Source organism: Myotis yumanensis, unplaced genomic scaffold (genome assembly GCF_028538775.1).
Source record: "Myotis yumanensis isolate MYYU_CA2020_CCGP unplaced genomic scaffold, mMyoYum1.0.hap1 SCAF_2, whole genome shotgun sequence".
Taxonomy (NCBI): Eukaryota; Metazoa; Chordata; class Mammalia; order Chiroptera; family Vespertilionidae; genus Myotis; species Myotis yumanensis.
The window spans coordinates 177456344-177474383 of record NW_027223753.1 but is presented as its reverse complement, the minus strand read 5'-3'; positions in this window follow the sequence as shown (position 1 = coordinate 177474383).

Sequence of the window (18040 nt, the reverse complement as noted above, 5' to 3'; positions counted from 1 at the left end):
TTTCCATGTTTGCAAAATGGTGATATTTGGAACCTGGGCTGGGGGTGACAGCAACAGCATAACCATAATCAACACTAAAAAACTAGAAGGTATATTTAACTACAAGAAAACAATTGGAAGGAATCTAGACATTTTCTAAACATACTCCCTTTTATATGCAACATTCAGAAAGCCTTTGTTTGATTTCCCTAATTTGATAGGGTTACCTAATGCCTAAGAACACTGATGACAAGGTAAAGATTTAATTTAAAAAATCTTTTGTGTGAACCTGGTATACCAGATTGAAAGTCAGGAGATGTATGGTCTGGCTCTGGTGGTTGGGTGAAGGCTGGTGTGATGGTGCCCAAAGGAAACTGGATGTGGATAATCAAGCCATGCTAATCAGTGTTGGCCAAATCCAGGGAGGCACTATCAACCAGTGGTTAGGAGCATGGGTTCTAAATCTCAAGTTTGCTCCTTATGAACAGCGTGACTTTAGGCAACTTGTTTAACCTCTGTGGAAGTCAATTTTATGATTTGGAAAATGAGGATAATGCCTACCTACAGGATTGATAGAAAGATTACTTGGACCAATATATATGCAAGATATAATAAATGATAGTCATTGTTGTAAGATTGCCTATGTGAGTCTCAGGGTATTTTGGGGATTGGGCCCCAGCCTTTTGGGGGCCAGCATTTCAGACTTAGTGGCAAGAGTCCTGACTCCTAATGAGAACAATAAACAACATTTATAGAACACTTATAGACTTTCACATGGATTACCTCATTTTCTCATCATGATAATCCTGGAATCAAAGCAGGTATTAACCCATTTTATGGATGAGGGAACTAAAGCTAACAATTGAAACACTATAGCTAAGATCAACCAGAGTCAGTAGCAGAAGTGGGGCTCAAACCAAGGTCTTCTGTGTCCTAATCCTTATCTGCCCATTGTGATCTGAGTTCTACTTAGCACTAATCATATGTGATCTTAGGTTAGTTGCCTGATTTCTCTGTTTAATCAACAAAATGCCTAGAAAAGCTTTAAAAACCCTTCTATGATTTCAGACAGTTTGGGGGCAGGTGCTATGCAAGTTCTGAAGAAGATATCTTGAAAAATAACTTTACCTTAAGAAGAAATGCAGGCTATTACTGACTATATAAATAACAAATTTAGGATAATTCTGAGCTTCGTTTGGGGGAATGTGGTAGATAGTGAAATTGCGGAGGGATTCTCAGGGACCTTTAACTTTAGTGATTAACATTTTATTTCCTAAGCTGGGAATAAATATATAATAATTGTCATATTGTTTATTTGCCTAATGGACATAAGATATTTTATGATACACTTTTTTTTATAAAAAAGACTGGAAGAAAACCCATACACATAAGGAAATATATTGGTGCATATTAAAGGTAGTTTAATATTTTTATAAACTTACGAGAGGACCAGTACACAAAATTCGTGCATGGATAGGGTCCCTAGGCCTGGCCGGTGATCAGGGCTGATCGGGCCTTCCTTACCCTGGCTGCCGGCTGCTGGCCGGGACCTCCTTCATTCCTTGCTGCCCACTGGTGGTCAGTGCATGTCATAGTGAGCAGTCAGACTCCCAGTTGGTCCAACTCCCGAGGGGACAATTTGCATATTAGCCTTTTATTATATAGGATATCAAACATTTTTTACACTGTATAGTCACATTATGCAAGAAAATTTCAGCATCACAAAGAATCCATTTATGTTCCCTAATAGGCACAAGACTTCACATAGTTGGTTTTGACTTCAAATTTGGGTCCATATAAATCTGTCATTTCTCTTGATTGGGACTGTGAATTTGGTGGTAGGACTGTTAAAAAAAAATGAAGACAACCAGAATTTTTAAATAACTTGTCTTTTTTTAGGAACAGCCTATTTTAAGAAATAGATTGGATTCCTATAGAGGAATAGAATAAGTTTTGGGTTTCTACTAGTCAAACAAAGGTACAAGTGGACAGGACATCTGCCAATGAATCAGACTCTTCACAGAGCTGCTGCCAGTGACCTAAGTTCACACTGGCATGGTGCTTTACTGTTTGCAAAGCATTCCATCCATAATAGTGTGCTAATAGAGATGGTACACTGATAGAGAATGCTAACAGTGATAGGTGATTTTGCCGGTTAAAGAAACCAAGTATAGGATCAATCAGCTGGTGAAGTATAGAGTCAGAACTGGAATCCCTATCTTTTTACTACACAAGCTCAGGATTATCTGGTACACTGTAGCATCTTTCTATTGCAGCCCTCCATCTAGTACTTTCTTTTTTTTTTCTTTCTGGAATAGATACTTACCTATTACCTTGGTTTTAAATTTCACCTTTTTTTTTCAATTTCAAAGGTTTTGACCTCTTGTCTACTGAAATGATTAAATGTGACTAATACAACTCTAGAAGTTACCAAATATCCACTGCTTTTGATGATTCTGGGCTGTTTATATATTTTACTACTACTTCTTACAGCTTTTCCTTGTAGTAGCAGGAAAGGGAGTTTTCTATTGGTGTTTGGAAAAATAAGGATATCAAGACAAACACTCCACTATAAATCTGCCAAAAACTAAACAATAATCATGATGCTTCTACTGGAGCTAGGATTTTGTCATTGATTCAGATGAAGGCAAAGGATTCTCTGAATTTTCGTCTTGTCATCTAAACCATTGGCTTGCACAAACTTGGAATTCAATTGATTTGCTTTATTTTTACCTAAGTTATTACGTTCTCTGTTTCCAACCTGTTCCTTTGCTAGGGTAAAAACCACAGTTGTGCTCAAATCTGTCAAATAATCATTAAATCACGAAATGGGTGAAATTATTTATATAGGGACTCATCCTTTTTTCTATCATATTTTAAAACTTTATGCCATAATATTATGAATTCCATTGCAAATATCCATTCTCATTGTGAGGTTCACTTTTTGAGATAATTAATTCATATGTTCCATTACTTTTCTGGGCAGTGTCTTTTGCTCTTCCTAGTAATTTATCCAAAGAAGAAAATAATGTTGTCATCTTATCAAAGATGAAGACCCAACTAAGTGAACAGTGATTTTGGCGCTTTTACCAGCATGATTGGATTTAGTTCTCATCACTGACCTTGAGGGGTAGGTCATATTATCCCAATTTTACAGATCAGCAAGCAGACTCAAGGGGGTAACATAACTTTCTACGTGCATGTTAATACACTAATGAGTGGCAGAGAAGGTAACACTGAATCTTTACAAACAATCACAGTCTCTACGAGGATGAAGGTTGGAGGGGGAGGAACTATTTCATGTACCAATTCTGCAGGAGCCTCTCCAGCTTATACTGTTGAATGACCAGCTACTGCCTTCATGAGCTATCTGGCTTTGTGGTCCATTTGAAAATGTATTGGACCTTTAATTCAGAGAAAAAGCACTCAAAAATTGTGGGTAAATTTGGAAGGTACATTTTCATATGCAAAGATAGAGTTATGTAGAGTTCTCTAATCAAATGTCTTGAGAAATAAGTGTTTCAAGATGAAACTCATTTCAATTCAGCCAACATTTTTGTGTATGTATGTAAATTACTGGGTGACCACAACACTCTTAACGAACACTAAGAGTACCCAAAGATGAAGAAGATGTCATTTCTGTCCTTCAGGATCTCAGGATCTAATGAAGAAGACCAAGTTCTACAGAAGGCAAAACACTGATATATTTTTCTTCCCATTCCTTCAATGATGATCCTCACTAGGACTTTTTAAAATATATATTTTTATTAATTTCAGAGAGGAAGGGAGTGGGAGAGAGATAGAAACATCAATGATGAGAGAGAATCATTTATTGGCTACTTCCTGCACATCCTAACTGGAGATCAAACCTGCAACCCAGGCATATGCCCTTGACCAGAACCGAACCAAGACCCTTCAGTCCGCAGACAGATGCTCTATCACTGAGCCAAACAGGCTAGGGCTTCCCTAGGATTTTAATCTTAGCCATTCCCTTTTCTTTCTTTTTTTCTCACCGTAGGGACACTCATCTAGTTTCTTTATTTCTATGACCGTATAATAAGCTGTGGCTCCCAGGTGTTTGTCTCTCCTGGATTCTAGCCTCCTACTTATAGCGGTCCTCTGGACATATCTAGCTGTGTTTCTCAGGTATTTTAAACTCCACATATACAACATGGAACCTTTTCTCATTTTTATATTTTTTGTTTTATTTGATGGCATCACTGTGCATTAGTTTCCAAACTAAAAATCTCAAATGCATCAGTTATCTCTTCATCAGTATCCTTTCCTTCATGTTCAGTTGTTCACCAAATCCTGTGAAATTTTATGTCCTAAATATGCCTTGAATTTCATCTTTTATCTCTATCCTTAGGCTTCATCTCTTACCTAGATTACTACAAACATTCAACTACTGTCTCAGCTTTTTATTTCTTCCCCCTCAAAGCCATTCTCTATATAGTGACTTGGTTGATATTTCCAAAATGAAACTGATAACATGACTTGAACTTGTCAAAATCCTTTCAATGGTCTCCTCCTATCTACTGAAGTAAGTTCAAATCATTATCACAGCCCTACTAGTCTGTTAGTAACATACCACTTTTCTACCACTCTTTTTGTGCCCAGCACACTCATTTGAGTTTGTTTCTGGCCTGATATTTAGTTGGTATGCACAGGTAAAGATCACTGTCAATTTTGATTAGTCAGTACACATGCTCTACTAGATGTTAAATATTTTAAATATCACTCTTCCTTTATGCTAACCTGTTTTCCATTTTCCAATCATGTACTTCTGTGCCCTTTGAATAGTCAGTTTTATCTACCATCAACATCTTCCCTTTTTTTCTACCTGACAAATTAATATTACTCATTGCAGACACTGTTCAACTATCACTTCCTCTGTAATACCTTCCCTGCTCTCTGTCTGCACAGGCAGAATTTTTATTCCCTCTGGCCTCTCAAACACACATTGTGCATATGTTGATTATAGCATTTATTGCATTATATTGTAAACATCGCTTACCAACTTGGGAAATTTTCAAGAAAATGTCTTTTTGAAATCTCCAATGTCTTAACAGTATTGGGCACACAGAAAAGCCTCTCATAAAACATCTATTGCATTTATGGGTAAATGGATCTAGAGAAGTTTCACAAAACGGGATTCAAGTTTGATTTTGAAGACTAAGTGGAGGAAAGGCATTCCAGGATGGAAGACTAGGATTGCCCAAAGCAGGAAATATCGGTATATTTTGGAACAGTGAACCCAAGTTTAGGATGCAGCAGGTTATAGGTAGTCATTTGATATAAGTAAGTTGAGTTCAAATTATGGAGGGCTCTGATAACCACATTGAGGAGCTACGACTATATTCTATGTATATTGAAGATCTTCACAGCAGGAGACTGAACAGGAAGTGATGTTTTCCTAACTACGTTTCAGCAGGACCTCTCTAATAGCACTGTGCTACAATAACTGAAGGCTGGGAGCCAGTGCGTGGTCACAGTCCAAGGAGGATCAGAGGGAAAAAGTTCTACTTAAGCCTATGTTAGTGCAAAGGTAAAAATAAAAATGAGACCTATTTTGGAGGCAGAACTAGCAAGAGTTTATAACTGATAAATTTTGAGGCTAAGGGGATTGTGAGTGATTCACTATAATTATAATATTTCAAAATTGAGTGATTAAGAGACAAGAGATGATGTATCACAGGAGACTTTGTAGAGTTTATGTTTGGTGAATCAAAACATGACAGAAGGACATAGATGCTCTCATGCTCATCCTTCCACTCACCCTCAGAGCCCAATGACTGGGTTTATCTCACATATTTTCTATGTTTATCTTAATTTCCAGTTGAGAACTCACTGGAAAACCCAGAAGCAATGCTGATAAATACTTCTAATCACTATTGTGTAGGCTTGCTAAAGATAATTCAACTACCATGCATCATAGTGAATTTTTCAAATAGGGTCTGGGAATACAAGCTCGATAGACATACTCAGTGACAAAACAATCTATTTTATATATTAGAAAATACATTATTTTAGTATCATCAGGTACATCAAAATATAACTAACTTAGAACACAAGAGAAGAGAGTAAATATTCAATTACCAGGGTATAGATTGTCTGTGCTGTTCAACATGGCTATTGAGCACTTTAAACATAATCTAAACCAAGATGTAATGTAAATATAAAATGCACACTAGAATTTTGAAGACTTAGTACAAAAACTAACATCAAATATCTCAACAATTTATTATATTTATTACATGTTGAATGGTAATGCTTGGGATACATTGGTTAAATGAAATATATTATCAGAATCAATTCCACTTGTTTCTTTTTACTTTTTTAAATGTGGTTCCTAGAACATTTAGAATTACATACATGGTTTACATTATATTTCTATTGGGCAGTGCTGGAATGTTTTTCTTATTCAACAACCAGCCAACAGGCCAATATTTAGTTCCTAGTGTACAGATGGTTATGTTATGTACTAAAAGCTTTGAAGTTAGTCGAGGAGTAGCAATTGCATAAATTATGTATTTTTAGGGCTTGATAACATTTGAATCAATACACAGAACACTGGTTAGAAAAGTAAACTGTGGATTTGCTCTGTCTCCCCTTTCAAACATTAGTTTTGTTCTCTCACATTCTTTCTCCAATATCCTATTTGGTGATTTGTAAGGATCCAGTCTTATGTTTGTTAAAAAAAAACAACAGGCAGAAATTTGATTTATAAGTTCCTAGAACCCTTGGGTTCGTGGAAAAGAATGAACACATATCCACATTGGGTGGCAGGATGCAGAGACCTGGAATAATCATTATTTTTAATCCTGAAGCTATATTCAACATACCTTATTCTTTTTCTGAAGAGTCAGAAGATACTTCCCAGTGTCATAGACCTTGGGGTCATCCAGAATTATCTGTTAGCTACAGTACAGAAGAAGGATGAGGAAGTATTTTATAAAGATTGGAGTTTTAGATAAAGACTTTACTTTGTGTTGATGGCCTTACTGATATTATATTGGTACTACCCTTCCAGGTAAACCATGTGAATATCTGTGATTGTACAGAAACAACCATTTTTATTGTATTTATTTATTTAAATATGTTTTCTATTGATTTTAAAGAGGAAGGGAGAGGGCGAGAGAGGGGGAAACATCAGTCGGCTGCCTCCTGCAAGCCCACTACTGGGGATCCCACCCACAACCTGGGCAGGGAATCAAACTGGTGACCTTTTGGTGCATGGGACAATGCTCAACCAATTGAGCCGCACTGGCCAGGGCAAAAGATAACTTTTTAAAACAAAAGGACTTGCCAGTGGCTAATATCTTAATTTTTATATTTGGAGTAAGGTACTTAGTTTTCCATACCATTTGTATGGAAAAAAGTTTATCTAACTTTTAAACGGAAGAGATTTTTATTTTTGTGTTTTGTTTTTATGGAAATGAGAAGTAAATGCTTTGGTTCTTTTTTTAAAGCTAAGTTTCTAATTATAATGGAAAGTACTTCAATGCTACAACAATATACTGAATAGATTAAAGTGGCAGAAACAGTGTAATACAGAAGATGCAAAACATTCTTTGAAAATGGCACCTTTATTTTAGAAGAGTTTTTGACTGGGGTAGAGCAGTGCCTATGGAAATAAATAAGTAGCTGAAAACCATTTATGAATACCAAGGTGCGAATGCAGTTTAGCTTTGCAATTCTCAATTAATAGTCTACGTGTGGACATTTCTTACTTAAAAGGGCTGTCTGAATTGAGGTTATGTTCAGTTTCCCGAGTGCCAGTCTAGATGTGTTTTGATATTTTGATTACTAAAAAGGGTTTTATTTTCTTTTTACAAAGAAAATTTGCATCAGTTACTGAATAGCCCACATCATGGACTAAAATGTTCTAAAAGTATGCCCAAACAAAGCAAAAACAGGAAAATAGCTAAGTTTTCAAATGAGTAATATTCATTTCCAGGTATGAAGAACTGAATTATTCAAGGCTAGACTGCATATTTAAATTTGAGTTATGCATTTTGACAAAACATTGTTAACATTCCGATGACTGTGTATAAGTATTAGTAATACACAGATTGTACCTGGGGTGCAATTTGTATGCTGCCTGCATAATAGCCAAATGTACCAATGTTCCTTTGCATTCAGAGTAAGGTATGTTTTTGAGTCGGCATTAAAATATATGCTACTAACCTCCATGTCTACTCAGTTTAAAAAGAAAACATCTGTGGAAATGGTATTGTTTTTTACAGCTATTACAGGCTTTAAAGTATCAATGAAACGTTACCATTTTTTTTTTTTTACTTACAGACTTTAAAATGAAAGGAATTAAGCCATTAAAAAACACAAACACCTTACTCACTGAAGCAAAGATACCTGAAGTTGTCTGCTAGGCCAAGCCACTTTGCTGGGTTGAAGCAGTAAAACAGGTCTCAAAACATGGAGGAACTGTGTTGGCCGCTAAAACACTGAGAGAAGCAGCTATCTGCAGCTTCTTTGAGTCATTGATTCAATAATTATTTATTGAGTCCTTATTATGGATCAGGCCTGACCAAAATAGACATGTTCACTGGCCTCATGGCACTTACCAACTAGTGTGTCTGCCGGGGGGGCCAGGGGGAGAGTTGACAAGTTGTGGCTGGACAACGGTGCAAATATATATGGCAATAAGGAGTAGTGGCTGAGAGTGCACACTTTGGTCCCAGACATGGGTTTGAGTCCTGGCTCCACCACTGACTGGCTGGGAATCCTGGGCAAGTGATTTCATGTTTCTGTGCCTCATTATCCTTCGCAAGGTTGCTGTGAGGCTTTTTGTTAGACCGTAGAGTAGCCTGGACCATAACTGCTTTATATTTGTTAGTATTATTTTCTTAAGCTAGAATAACAGCTATGAGGGTTTGTAATAATACCACATGATCTTGTCTGGAGCTGAGGTAGGTGGGATTCAAAGGAAGCTTTCCTACAGAAAGGATCTGCAGGAAGAGTAGGACTGAAGTAGATGAAGGGGGTGGAGGTGGAGGTAGAGGGGGAGGTGGGGGTGGGGTAGGAAGTGGGGCTGAAGTTGTAAAATAATTTTCCAAAGAGTGGGAAGAATCTATGCTAATACTCTAAGGCTGGAGGGAATATGGCACTTTCAAGGCCCCCAAAAGTAGCCCTGGGTGCCTGGAGTGCAGGGAGGGGCAGGGGAATGACAAAAGAAGAGGAGGTAATGCTCTCAATCTTCCTAATGCCATGACCCTTTAATACAGTTCCTCATGTTGTGGTGACCCCCAACCACAAAATTATTTTCGTTGCTGCTTCATAACTGTAATTTTGCTACTGTTATGAATCGTAATGTAAGTATCTGATATGCAGGATGTGTTTTCATTGTTACAAATTGAACATAATTAAAACATAGTGATTAATCACAAAAACAATATGTAATTATATATGTGTTTTCCGATGGTCTTAGGCGACCCCTGTGAAAGGGTCGTTCGACCCCCAAAGGGGTCGCGACCCACAGGTTGAGAACCGCTGCTCTAGGCTCACAGCAGGAACTTGAGTTTGCTTTAGTTTTTTTTTTTTCTGTTTTGCTTTCTCCTCCCTCTCTTCCCACCCCACCCCACCCCACCCTTCTCTCTCTGTCTCTCTCTCTAAAGCAAATGAAAATGGTGGGCCTGGGGCAGGGCTGGGGGGGAAGGTATTTCCTTGTGTTTTTTTCTGCTCAGTCTTGCAAATAAAAATAATTCCCAAATGGCTCAACATATATTACCGAAATGCTGCATTTTGTCTAAATATTAGATGTAATTAAATTGCCTCTTGGTGTTCAACTTATCTTTTTGCATGCATTATAATCCTCTATTTGTGTTTATGCTCCACAGCTGGCATGCTAGCTGGGGGAATAATTTATAATACTCGATACAAAAGAGGTGGGGTAGATGGGTGCTAATTAAACCTATGTAGCAAGAGACTTAAAGAAAAAGAGGTTTCTGTGTCTCTCCTAATGGGATGAATGTCATGTTCCAATTCCTACTTTATGTAAAATCCACTATACAATATGTAAAATAAGTCTCCAAATCTTGATTTCCTCAATTGAAAAGGACGCCGGGCATAAACTATAAGTAGAGCAAGGTTTGAATTTCTTGATCTTTGCACTCTTTTGTTCTCTCTGTACGTGATGTCTTAAATCAGCAGAATAACGTAGGAATGGTAGATGTTGCAACAACTAATTTTTCTTCTCTGTAATCTGCATAGACTTCAAAATGCCTACAAAGCACGAAGTGCCAGTTCCTATAATTTGTTGGCAAGGATCAAAAGAAGAAAGAAATTTTTTCCTAAGCGTGTGAATCAGCCCAGCTTTAGCAGATATTTTTCTGTCATGTGCAGCCTGAGGGCTTATGCCTATCTGAGCTTTATTTGACAATTACCACTTGCCAGCATAATTAAATGATAATTTATAAATACTAAGAAAGCATAATGGGGAAGAGCAAATAGGTGCTTATCAGGGCATTGAATAAAGTTGATCTGCTTCAGTGGCAATTTTCATCTCTTATCTTGGTTGTTAACTGGTCTCACTTTTCTGTGTGTGTTGTTTAGGTTTAATATTTGTGAGGGTGATAGTATCTCCCTACATATACACATCTTACCCCATACAGAATTCTAGGATTTCTTTTGCTGTTCTTTTTGCAGCCAATGTATTTATGAAATAGTGCTTATATTCTGATTCATAGTGTATATTTAGCACTTAAATTTGTACATATTACTAGAGAACCCCAAACAAATGAGTTATTTTTCTGTTTCTCCCCCAACCCACCCTCCTTTTTTTTTTTTTTTCCAGTGAATAAGTTCTTTTCTGTGTTGTGTCTGTGATTTTCTTTTAATCGGTTTTTTAATCACCTGGGCTTTGCAGTTAATTACATTCCACAGAGTCTCTCCCTCTATTCCTAGAATGCTGGCGGATTTTTTTTTTTTTTTTTTGTAAGCAAGAGAGAAAGCACACATGTAAGCCAGCACTCTGGTGAGAACGCTTCCCAACCTTGTGGTGATAAGAATGACACTTTATGCACAGCATGGAAATTTTGCTCTGTTCCCACTGAATATAGAAATTACCCAAAGAAGAATTCTGTAGGTTAGACGGCTTTTGTCCTAGCAGTGTCTCTTCTCAAGGTTCCTCACCCATTATAAATATTAGGGCAGTCTCTGCAGATGCTGTTGTTAGGCCTCGGACAGAGACACAGATTTGTCCTGAGTAACCTAGATAAAGCAGCGCGGGAGCAATCCTCTGTTTGAATGGAAACAAATCAGGAAAATGGCAAAAAAAATTGAATTTTCACACCTTTAGAAAAGCATCTTTGAAGAAGGCAAATGGTGGGGAAAGAAGACACTGTTTGCGGGTCGTAAAGAGACTGAGGTCTTTTTTTTTTTTCCTCTCCATCATGAAAGTAAATAATTTTAGTAACTACTGATTAGGGTTGTGGTGGTTTGAGTGAAGCGTGTGGGAATGGCTTATCAGGAGAATAACAAAATAAACGGCTTTGGAGTTTAATGTTGTCAGTTCCTTGAGTTATTCAGCATTTTGTCCTTATAAATAGCAATTATTTGCCTTTTTCAGAGCTGAAAAATTATATTTTGTACTTAAATATTAAAACATACAGTGCCATCATTGGGGGGAAAATCCTAATGTCAGAACAGATTTTTATACAAGGAATAATTTGAAAGTGGTGGATTAGTTTCCACCTTTGGAAACACAGTGCTTTCTATAATCTTCAAACATTATTTAGGATAATGGAAGCCATCATCCCGTTTCTCAAATGTTAGCACTTCCATTAGAATTTGCAGCTACCTCTTATTTTTTATATTAAAATACAAGGCTTAAAAGGTATTATCTTACTAAAGGGGGGCAATTGTAGAGATGATTTGATTGAATAAAGGAAAAAGCTGTACAGGCCTTTTAAGATCAAGGATGTATTGATGGAAAGCTATCATTAGAGACAATTAATGTTCTCCAAGGGAAGAAATTGATTATGGACAAAGATGGACCCTAAGGAGCAGATATATCTTAATGCTCTAAGGCCTTAAGGATTATGCATTTCATTCACAGCTTCTGTATTTTAACCTTTTGTAGTGACTAGAATACTAGCTGATTGTTGCAAATGGCATGAATTAAATTAAAAAAAAAGAGATTGTGTCTTATAAAGAATGTTCATAGTGATTGACATTTGATTCTTTAAGTAATTTTAAAATAATTAAATTTGTAGTATCATTTCTCTATATTGCTCTTTAGAACAGATCTAGACATAATATATAGAAAAATAAAATTAGGTAGTGATGGAAGTGTGGTAATGCCCAGTAATCACATTAAAGATGTGCTGTCATAAGGATCCCCTGAACTTCAGCTGCATTTATGTTTCCAAATAACATATCCCTTTAACTTGCTTGTTCTTCCTATAGATCTTGTACAAAGCATTCATCATGTTGTTAGCCAGTGCCTAGCAGCCGTGGATCACAATTGGGTACTTAATAAGGTGGCAACCCCACTGGGAACATTTCACATAATTATTCTTAGCAGAAAGAAGATTGTTATGGCTTTCCCCCCCACCCCCCCCCCCCTTTTTGAGTTTGGCAGAATTCCAAGTGATTTAGTTTGGGCCCCTAAAATCCAGTTATATATATCATTGGTGAGTTATGCTTCATGTGTAGTGTGTGTCCTTACTTTTTTGTAGAATATACTGCAGACCCGCAGTGTCAGTTTAATTATAAAGTTGGTTTCCTCGAATCTGGGATCAGCCCCAGAACAAGTAGGTGATAGAAACTGCTTTTTGACCACAGTTTCAGAGGGTGTCAATCTGAGCATGGGAGTGCTTTTAGAAATCAGTCTTACTCAAGACTTCACTGCACTCTTTGACAGTGGGTTATGACTATTGCCAAATAAATAGGAGAAACTCACCCATTGAAATAGCAAATGGCTTATCCGAGAGCTCTGTGGTTTTAAATATCAGTTAAGGGAAGAAAGGTTAGACACTGGGCTCTATACCTTTGGTCTTATAGAGCTTAGAAATAACTTTAGTTAGTCCAAATCATGAAAATAGTTTGTACCTTTAGTCCTCACAATGTAAAGGTACATCTTTTTTGTTGTGGTTGTTAATCCTCATCCGAGAATAGTTTTTCCATTGATTTTTTTTTTTTTTTAGAGAGAGAAAAGCATTGATGTGAGAGAGACACATTGATTGGTTGCCTCCCACACACACCCCAACTGTAGCCAGGGATGGAATCTGCAACCCAGGTACGTGCCCTTGACAGGGAATGAACCAGTGACCCTTTGTTCCAAGGGCTGATGCTCTACCACTGAGCCACACCAGCCAGGGCTGTAAAGGTACATCTTGATTTTCCTGGACCTTAAAGATTATACATTTCATTTACCCTTTAATTTTTTTCAAAAATTTAAAACAATTTGGAAATAATTTATTTTAAAGAACAGTGGGAGAATATGCTTTATTCATTATATTATGGTGCTACTGGATCATAAGCTTAAATCTCCAAGTTGCTGTTGCCAACTTGCAACTGTGAGCACTCAACACTTATCTCAATTCAAGTACATATATATAAGTGACTATATCAGTGGCTGTGAGTGTCTTTTTCTGGTAAGACGAGCATCTTCATCTTACTATCATCTGAGAAGATAGTTTCCTATATGGTTCCTCTAACTGGAAAAACAGAGCACATGCTGTTCTATATCCAAAGGTCTAAATTAAAGAGAGATTGTAGCTAATTCTTTACGTAACTCTGAGAGAAATAAAAAACAAAGGGGTTGTCTATAAGTTTCATTGGCTATGTTATCAATAAGAAGTGGAATTCTATTAAGGGCTGGTTGGAGAGGAAATGTAGTTTATGAAAAGAGTGAGAATAATTAAGTAGACTCTCCAAACTAACTAAATGTCTCTGAAGTTTTGAATCTGCGTGCTTGGGGAGGTAGTGGTGCCATTAACAAAAAATAAATGAGAGAGAAAAATGAGCTAGGATGAGGCACATTGCCTCTGAGTGTCTGTCAAATCCAGGCATCAAGGCCCTGAGGGTGACTGGAAAAGGTCTGGAGTTTAGTAGGAGAGAGGCCAAAGTTTAGAATAACGGTCTAGAGCTATAAGAAAGAATTGAAATGGTAAGAGAAAGAGCAGAATAATGCTGTGACATATAAACCCGGAGAAAAGAAACCTTCCGGGAGTGAGTAGTTGGTTGCCATTAATGACCCTTGGAGACCCAGCAGAATGAGAACCTGGATAAAGGGGTTTGGCCATTCATAGTTCATTTGTAAGCTAGGAAGTCAGTTCTGCTTAAGTTTAAATGCTAATTCCCCAATTTTTAAGGGAATTGTGTATCCTTGGGGGACTTAATCTCTCTGAGTCTCACGCATTTACTCCTCAGAACAATCCTGACGACTGGTACAAAGTTATTAGGACACAGCTGAGGTGTAACGGAGTAACTTCCACCAAGGTAACATGGCTAGTAATGGCTGAGTAAGAATTAGAGCCATGACTTCTAAGTTTCCTTCCTATTTTTTCAGAAGACTAGCTGGAGATGCAGGAAGATTAAACTGATTAAGGTATGGGATGGAGCTATGATCTGAGCCCGTGTCCACCAGACTTTCAACTTATATCTGTTCACTATATATACTTTTCTAATTACTGACTATGAGATTTTAGAGGGGAACCAGTCACAGGGATCAGAAATACTGGACCTATTTCAAGTAACTCTACTTAGGAGCTTATGACCCCTATAGTCAAACCATGTTGGAAGAACTCAGAGTGTATTCTCTGGGCAAGACACATATGCATCGCCTGGGAATTTGTTAGGACTGAAGATTCTTTGCCATACCCCAGACCTGTTGACTCATAACTCTGGCAATCTGTTCCTCCAGGTGAAATTCTCATGCATGCTAAGGTTTGAGAACCATTGTCTTAATCTAACCTTGCTTCCAAGTAGTATTTCAATTTCTATTGACTATTGGCAAGCGGCCAGGTGGATTTGATTGTGGCTAGAGCTGTGGTTCCCAGCATTGACAGCCATTAGAATCAACTGAGAAGACTTAAAGGTTGCTGAAATCTAGGTGCCATGTCCAGAAATTTTTACTTAATGTGTCTGCGGTGTAGCATAGGCACTAGGATTTCTAAAACTTCTCCAGGCGATCTTAAATGTACATCAAGGGCTGGGATCTTCTGGTCTAGAACCATGGTTCTCAAACTTTAGTACAAATCAGGATTTCCTGTGGAGAGCTGGTTAAAAGATAGATCATTGAACCCGCCCTCAGAGTTTCTAATTCAGTAGATCTGAGATGGGGCCAGCGAATTTGCATTTCTAACAAGTTTCCAGGTGATGCTAATGCTGCCAGTCGGGGGACCACACTCTGAGAATTGCTAGTGTAGAAGTTCCAGGTTCACTTTGGGAGACATGATGAACTGAGCTGGTATTGTCAGCCGGCGGCTCTCATTCCTGCCGAGGTGAGGGTCCCTCCAGAGTGTCCGGGTGGTGCTTCCATGTCTGTATCTCACTGACTAGACAGACTTGGCCTGGAAACACATGTGCCTGGACAGTGCTTCTCAAACTTTAACTAGTGCACAGATCATCAAGGGACCTTGCTAATGGCGGTTCTGATTCAATGGGCCTGGGAACCTGAGACTCTTCATTTCCAGCTAGCTCCCTGGTGATGCCGATGCTGCTAGTCCATGGCCACGCTGCAGAGCAAGGCACTGGGGGTGTTTTTCAAACTTGCCTGATCATCCAAATTACCTGAGGTGCTTTTGCTACAGGGTTTTGGCTTCACCCGAGTCCTACTGAATCAGAATATCCAGGGGAAAGAGTTGTATCTGTATCTTTGTTAAGCAATTTATTCCAAAAAATACTTATTGAGCATTAACTCTGCCAGGCTCTCTGCTGGATGTAAACAAGTAAGTGCATAGTCCTGTTTTCATGGGGCTTGCACTTCAGTCAAAGAAACAAAGAAAAAGTACGTTTTTTAAAAAAGTAGCTTATGATAGAGACAGTTGCCTCAAAGCAGGGTCATGAGTCCCAGTTGTGTAGTGAAGCCCCATTGCCTACCTTGTCCACGAAAGGTCTAGGAGCCATCTTGGTCTCATCCTCTTGATGTAAAGACCGAGGGGAGCAGAAGCAGAGGTCCTGAGGGTGGGCAGAGCTTGGCTGACTGCTTGGAATCAGGTGGGGGCCACAGGTGGAGTGGTTGAGTGTCCTGCTGATTTTGTTACTTCCTCACATTTGGGAAATACTTCTAAACACTTTCTTATACTTGCCAGGGAATAATGTAATACTTGCTTTGAAATGTCATCAATCACCCCATCATTGCATTGGTCCCTAGAGTGGGAGTGTGGAAGCTGTTATATAGTAATGGCCAATAGAAAGAAATTATTTCTGAAATTCATAGGGATAAGGTTACAAGGATGTTCTGCAGATTATTTGGCAATGTAGAAGTGGTTATGTGCACAGGAAGCAACAAGAGGTTCAAAGAGTTGTATGCCACTAAGAGAATGTTTCTACAACTTTGAGATTCCTATCACATAATACTTCTTGGAGGGTTTATGTGACTTCACAGAAAGAATAAAAAATGTGTTATTAAAGGGAGCAAGGGAAATTGAGTCAAGAAAAAAACAACTGACAAACAAAAAAGGAATAAGTGGGATTTTCTTGGTAAGTGAGCTCAGATGTTTTGGGTATTGTTACAAATTTGTTTACATAGATAATAATTCTTTGATGTGTTTTTTATTTCTGTCTTTTAATTGAGCACAATGTTTTCCTTGGCTCTACAATTATTAGCTATTTGACTAAAAAACAGCTTTACTGAGATATAATTCACATACCATATAATCTGCCTATTTAAAGTATACAATTCAGTGTTCTTTAGTGCATACTTTTTCTATGTATGTTGTATTTAAGAAATCCCTAAATGGTAGAGGATAAATAGATAAGAAGAAATCTTTGGGCAGAGGCAGATTTCACCCGTATTATTTTTTTTTCCAAGCTGTGAGCGCTCCTTAATTATGAGTTTGAAAAAAACGTTTAAGATTGGTAACATATGTTGTTGTCAGCATGTATTTAACACCTGCAGAAATGAACGTGAAAAATGTGACAGCACATAGGTGCAACACCCACTGGGCTGACTGTGAACACTGTCAACAAATTTTACTTTGTTAATTTTTTCTTATTAAAAAAAATCCAAGAAAAGAATTTAATAGTGCAGGTGTTCAGAGCATCACGGCAAACTGATATAATGAAGGGGGAGGTTATACACCTTTAACATGGAAGCCAGGGTCTGGATATGTGGATCTTTAAGCTTTGCTTCACACATACTTTCCTCTACTTTTCTTTTCTTTCTTTTTTTTTTAAATCCTCTCGCTTGTTGATCTTGGCAGCCTTGGTTGTCCTGGGAGCTCTTGCCCTCCAAGAAAGGGAGAGGGGCAGCCAGGGTAGATCAGCTGAGAGACAGGATCAAACACCTGGAGCAGCCTTTTCTACAAGGTGGAGATTGGGATGTTCCTTTTGCACCTGATATTCTAAGGATGACGTTGTAATAACTGGAGATAAGAGGTTAGTATCAGCTCCTTCCATAGGTTCTACGAGTGTAGGTTCTGTCTTCTGAACTCTGTGGTCACTCTTCCTGGGAGCGGAGGCCATTTCATTTAGCTGCGGGCGTTCCCCACAATGCGGTGCTAGGCAGAGAGCATGCCCTTGGAAATACTTCGTGAATGTCGCTGCGGTTGCTCTGCCCTCTTCTGATCTTATTGGTTAGTTCCATTGCAGAATGAGAATCTTGCAAGTTGCTTCCCACGACCTGCCATCATTGGTGATTTCATTTCCTAATTCTGTAAATCAGTGCACTCAGTAGGAATGGGTAATATTTTTCATTTGAAGAGATATCCCCCCCCCCACACACACACACAGACACCAATCAAAGAATTTGCCTAGATTGAAAATAAATACTGGGAAGTGTGTTCATTTCTACTTTCAAAACTCTGAACTGCTGAAGTTTTCAGAGTGTCCACAGGGCCTTCCTCATTCTCTCACCCTTCCGCTTCCACGCTCT